Consider the following 6,470-nt stretch of genomic DNA (forward strand, 5'->3'; position numbering starts at 1 on the left):
ATACACATCGCATCTTCTTGTAAAATGAATGTTGAGTCAGTGGTCCACATTCACGATCCTAAGCCAACAATCAGATAAGAACATGACAAGAGACCGAGCCCGTGTCTCTAATCCAACCATTTTATTAAAATTTATTTTTCAAAAATGTTCTGTGAAAATTCTCGGATCCTAGTTTGAATTTGGATTCACACAAGTTTTCCTTCAAATCCCTCAAACCAAGGCTCTGATACCAACATGTAACATCCCATTTTCACAATGAAAAATTTCATTTTTAATTAAGGTAAAACTTTACATTTATAGAATACAAGTTAAGAAAAGTTGTCTCAAAAATACATTTGTTTAAGAATAAGAGAAATATAATGAATGTATAATCTCCGCAGTTGCTAATGAATGTGTACAGTTATGCCTTCACCTTCCCACAATCATTACTGGTACCTAAAAGTATTAAATCCATAACTGTAACCCAAAGCTTACTGAGTTCCCCAAAATACCATACATCACAATATACATAAAGTGTATGCATATCGGGCCCACAACACGAACACTAGATTGCCCCGAGCCTAAAGCATGGCTTGCCCACCTCGTAAGGCCTACAGTACACCTGAACCGCTCTCTCTCAGCATACAACTGACCCACCATTAGCATATAGCACACCTTCGTTGGTATGTTGGCCTATAGTATAAAGCAAGACCGCCTCAACTCACCTCACAACAATATGTTGACATATGAAACAAAGAAAAAATAAAGTAATCACATAAGCACAGACAACTATCCGCCCTAGTCTATCTTTCAAAATCTCAGTACGGTATACCCAGCCTCATACAATAATACACTACTACTGGCAGATCTCTATACGATGCATAGCTATATGTAAACAAATGTGAGATAGACGTTCGAACTCGAGATACCACTCTAGAGCCATAACAAAACAAGGAACTTGAAATAGTGACTAGATTAAGACTTATTAGGCTATCCTATGTGACTACATACAACACCTACGACACCCCACTAGACGATCAATGACTCACTGGTAATCTAAACAACTTACTGCTACTCCTATATCCTAACATACAAGGATATACATTGTAATACATAGTATAGTTGGCATACTCACATGAATCAGAGACCTAAGCAACACAACAACACACTCACTCTCTGTATTGATTGCTCCTACGAACCAACTAGCACCAAAGCATGGTAGAACCTTGATCAATAACTTAGTTCCTTCAAGTTTGACTCAAAGTGAAACTAATGAAAAAGTCAAAGGCTACCGATCAATTGGCAAATAAGTACCCACAATATGGCATGCTCTTGGTCACATCTGATGAGCTAAAGAAAAAAAAGTCGATCATCCAAGAATCATCATGACGTGGCAATCCCTTGGCCATGTCGTGAAATCTGGCATAATGCCAAGTTTTTCATTAAGGGTGTAATCCCTTCATATCAAATCCCTAAATCTCATATCTACTTTTTCACCCTGACTTAATTGATAAAGATTCCAAATTGATCCATAAGAACCCCATATCAAGTCTAAATCCAACCTTCTAAGTCCATTAAGTCCTTAATGAGGCTATAAATTTATCATGAGCACAAAGTACACGACACATGGTCCTTTTTCACATTCCACGTAAATCTAATGTCCTAAAAAAGCCATCAAAAGCTCGAGAGTTTGTCAAGCTCCAAGATAATCCAAGGAATGGACCATAATTATACAAAAGGACTCAAACTTGCACCATGCAGAACATAAGTCAAGATGAGAGCTTTATACTGTAACGCCCGCAGATTCGGGCTAGTCAATTTAGAGATAATAAGCGTCAAAAATGACTTTTTGATAGAAGATTATTTAGAATAAATAATACTAAATAAGTTAAGTATATGATACAAGGGTTCCATCCATATAAAGAACGCTGACATTCGAGTTATAACGAAGAAGTTATGACTTGTTGAAGCTTTACGGCAAAACCAACATGACACCGGAAATCGTAAAAAGTGATTTTGCAATAAAATACTTTTAGGCCTTAGTGACGTAAACAAAACTCATAGTATACGTTAAAATGAGAGTGTGTATAAAAAGAACACCCAAATCTAAATTCATATGAGGAAGGTATGATTTTTCTATGATTTAGCATAGCAGTGCACAACCTGGAATTCGAATTCTTAATTGATCAATTTTTAGCCAACACAATCTAAGTGAGAATCAAAGATCTCGTTAAAAGGATCTCAACGATATAAAGACCAACGAAAACATATGCTAGATGACAAAATTCTGAATTTTTAATGCACTTTACCTATCTAAGTCTGTTAAAATATAACTTTAAAAACAAATTCAAAGTTAGCCGACAGAGTCTATATGAAAGTTATAGATTATGTTGCCATCTACGCGTTGATAGAAAGAACATCAAAAACAGAGATCGTATGCGAAAGTTACGGACTTTAGAAGTCAGGAATAAGCTAATGTGAGGAGGGTGGCGTGGCTTAATATAAACCATTGCTTTCTCCCCAGGGCCTCGCATGCGGATCTGAAACCTACCCCTCATACGTATAACTTAGCTCTTAAGTACGCTCAGTATAACCAAAGATCTTAGCACATAAATAGGAGCGAGGTTTCAACCATTTCTTCACACCTTCACCCTTTTTCTCTCTCAAACACCTCTCTAAACCCCTACCAATCCCTAGTAACTCCTAAGTACTAGAGGTAAGTCCCAGAGCGATAGAAGGCTCTAAGAAGAAGAGCTTTTGGTTCGGAAGTTTTGCCCCCGTAGAGTCGGTTCCTAGCCAAACCTCATAGTAAGTGAATTATGTTTAACCTAGTTTAAGTAGAGCTTATCCTTAACTTTAATAACGTAATTATGAACTTATAAACTATATATATATATATATATATATATATATATACATATATACATATATATATACACACACACACACACACACAAAGTGATGTTATAATATCTTTTAACTACTCGCGGTACGGGGAATCTAGATTGAAGGGCCGCATAGAGTTGTTGGATTTCTTAAGTGCTTAAATGCCAAAATGGTCCTTCCCTCGGATGTTTCATGTCTTGCCCCTGTCTGTACATAGTGTTTGAAAAGTATTGTTTAACATTTATAAAACAATATCGCTCTTAAATAGTCGCTATAAACATTTGACTAAAATCTAGCGGTAATTTACTAGGTTTCGTCGAAGGAAAATAAAGTTGTTAGAAGCGAAGTGCTACCCAAGTTTGGAATTATCACTTTACCAAGTGAGTGCATAGTTACATTCATCTTACACATAGATATGAAGTATTTAATATATATTTACATGTTATGTGTGCCTATTATTTGTGTTCTTGATATCTATGCTGGATGAACAAAATATAAATGTTTTATTCGATTTAAATTGTACATGTATTTTATACCTATAATTATGATGGGTAAAGATGGGTAGTTTAAAGATGTGATGAGATGATAGATGAATGATATCATTGGTAGCTATGGAAGTGCCCTATAGATGAACATTGGCAGCTATGAGCTTAGTTCCTAACAAATAACATCAGTAGTTGTGGATTTAGTGTCTGTTATATAAACCATGGCAGCGATGGACTTCATGCCTATTCCTTAGCACAATCCTTAGGAATAAATTTTCAGGACTAGATGATTCTTAGGGAAGATACTTAAGCTTAATGAAGATAATGGGGATGGGTAATTGGGTTAATTGCTTAATGATGAAACACAATAATTATATTATTTTGGTTTGAAAACCCTATGTACTTACCACGTTTCCCAACCTGACCCACTCAGTTTATTTGTATCACAGGTGTCGATATGAAGCTACATTACACTGATAGATCAAAGGAGACATAAATCACTAGTGTAAATGAATGTGAGGTTTGTTTATGCTTATGTTTCTATATTGACGATAACATCCCAAAGTTTTTATATAAACCAAATACATTTCATCAGAAATGCTTTGATAATATATTTGTCATGTTTTCAGGGAACAAATTATGCAATATTATTCCTTATAATGAATACTGTGATTTTCAAAGAAACATAAATAATTTTTTTTAAATGACCATGAATTTAGGGATGTCACACATATCTCTATTCACTAATAAATTTGCAGTAGATGGAGGATCCAAGCTAGTTCCTTGCTCCCTTACAACTAGATGATATTTCTTTCTCTTAAAACTCTATTAAAGATTAAGAACTAAGCTTCAAACCAAAAGGACAAGCTCTCAAAGCTTCAAGGAGGCTAGGGTTTTGTTTGGAACTGATGGAGGTTGAATAGGATACCCTACGTCTCGAGAAGAAACCCTAAATATTCATGGTCTTGGGCTATTGCTTCTATCATGTGGTGACACTCTACTTTTCACATCGTGACACACATCCTGAAAATGCAGCATCCAATTGGCATGTCATGATGCAACAACCCATGCATAATGTTGTGACGCAAGTTTTTTTACCCAAAAACCTTACCTCTGATCATTTTTAACCCTCATCCAATTAGTTCTGGAAAACGAGTGTTACAACCTGTATGCAAACCCTATTTTTTTGGGCCTTACGCCCTATTTAAGGGATGTGATGACTAGAGTTTGAAGAATCTCAACCCCTATCACCTCCTTTTCATTCCAAACAAACTTCATCTCCTATTGTTGAGTTTTTGACGCTTTTTGTGGTGATTTCAGTGCTTTGAATGAGAAGAATGTGTTAATTCAATGTGGATCTAACAAGCAAGCTTCTTGTCAACATTTTATCGTATATTCTAGACCATTATGAGTCTTAAGTTCTAATATTTATGTTTTATGATTCTAGATCTAGACTTTTGTGCCTTGTTCTTCATCTTTGGGTTAGTTGCTATGGTTAGATTCCTTAAAGTTTGCAAATTTATTGATTATTGAGGCCCTTTTCTAATTATATGTTCCATATCTGAAGAATAATTGAGTTTTGAATCTTTGCATGAGGTTTTGACCTCACTTTCTTCAATTTTGACCTATCTAGATTTTAAGATATGCATTGGACATACATGTATATAAATCATTGATTTTTATGATCCATTGGCTATACAAAAGCCTTCTAGATAGTATAGATAGGTAGGTTGAAGGATTAAAAGCTTAAGTATTAAGTTGGCTAGAATAGTTCCCACGACGTAGAGGACTAGCTCCCACTACATGACCTTAGTTGATCTTCTCGATTTGTTGTGAAGTAACCACGGCATGTTAAATGCTTTCCTATGACATGATAACCAACTAATGGACTTTTGATCTTTGACTTTGATGGTTGACCGTTAACTTTTTGACCAAGTTAACTTTTAGTTAACTTGAGCATTTTTGGACTATGGATTGAGGAATGGTCACTAATTGTTGTATAGGAGGCTCGTAGTACCATTTCATGGAGTGTGTGAGCTGTACTATTGATATGCTAGACTGTGAGGAGAGTTTTTCACTATACTTTATACTTTAATATGTATCGTAGTGTGTAAGATGTTGATATATTGTAGTGATCTGTTAGATTGGTAGACCTATTATGATTACATGTGCTTTTGTTGGTAATTATTTATCTATTTAAATATGTCGACATATTGTGGTTGGTTGGGTTGATGTAGTCCTACTTTGTCTTGTAGGCTAATATACTTGGGCAGTTCAGGTGTATTGTAGGCCTTGCAAGGCATTCTAGTCATAATATAGGCTCAAAGGAGTTGTCCAACTATACTATAGGCATTATGAGGTGGTATAGTTAGACTGTAGGCTTGATAGAGTGCTACATGCATCATGTAGGCCTTAGAAAGTGGTCCAGACAGACTGTAGGCTCATGTGTGCATGATCTATATCTTTATTGGTATGTGAGGTATTTTAGGGAACTCACTAAGCTTTAGCTTATAGCAATAGACTTATGTTTTTCAGGTACTTCAGATGATTGGGGCAAGGTGAAGGTGTGATCATACACATCCTCCGGTTGATTTATGTTTTAAGAGATGATATTGATACTTTGATTATTTTTACGCTTTTGTTTTGAAGCAATGATTGATTACTTTATGAATTTTATGAAAATGTATTTTTAAAACGAAAATTTTTACCATAGTTTTTGGGACCTTACAAGTGGGTATTAGAACCTTAGTTTGAGGGATTTGGACGAACACTTGTGTGGTTCCAAACTCAAACGATGGATCCGCAAAAGATTTTTCATAAATAATATATAAAAACTAAAAGAGAGGATGTGGTGTACACCATCATCCAGAGCTCAAGAAAAGTTGTTCCCTAAGATACCCTCACTTGTTATATGTATATTGGTGATATGTAAAGTGTTAGAAATTCATGCTAGTTCATACGCTAGGGATCCTCAGGAATTGCATGATATAATCTTGGATTTATGATGCATGGTAGCCTAGGGATATTGTTATGCTATATAAAACTGACATTACTACTATAGTTGCTAAGTGTATGCGTCATGATTATACATAACCAGGATTTTATAGCCTGAGCATTCTT

The sequence above is a fragment of the Lactuca saligna genome, chromosome 3 (genome assembly GCF_052625555.1).
Source record: "Lactuca saligna cultivar CGN05327 chromosome 3, ASM5262555v1, whole genome shotgun sequence".
Lineage (NCBI taxonomy): Eukaryota > Viridiplantae > Streptophyta > Magnoliopsida > Asterales > Asteraceae > Lactuca > Lactuca saligna.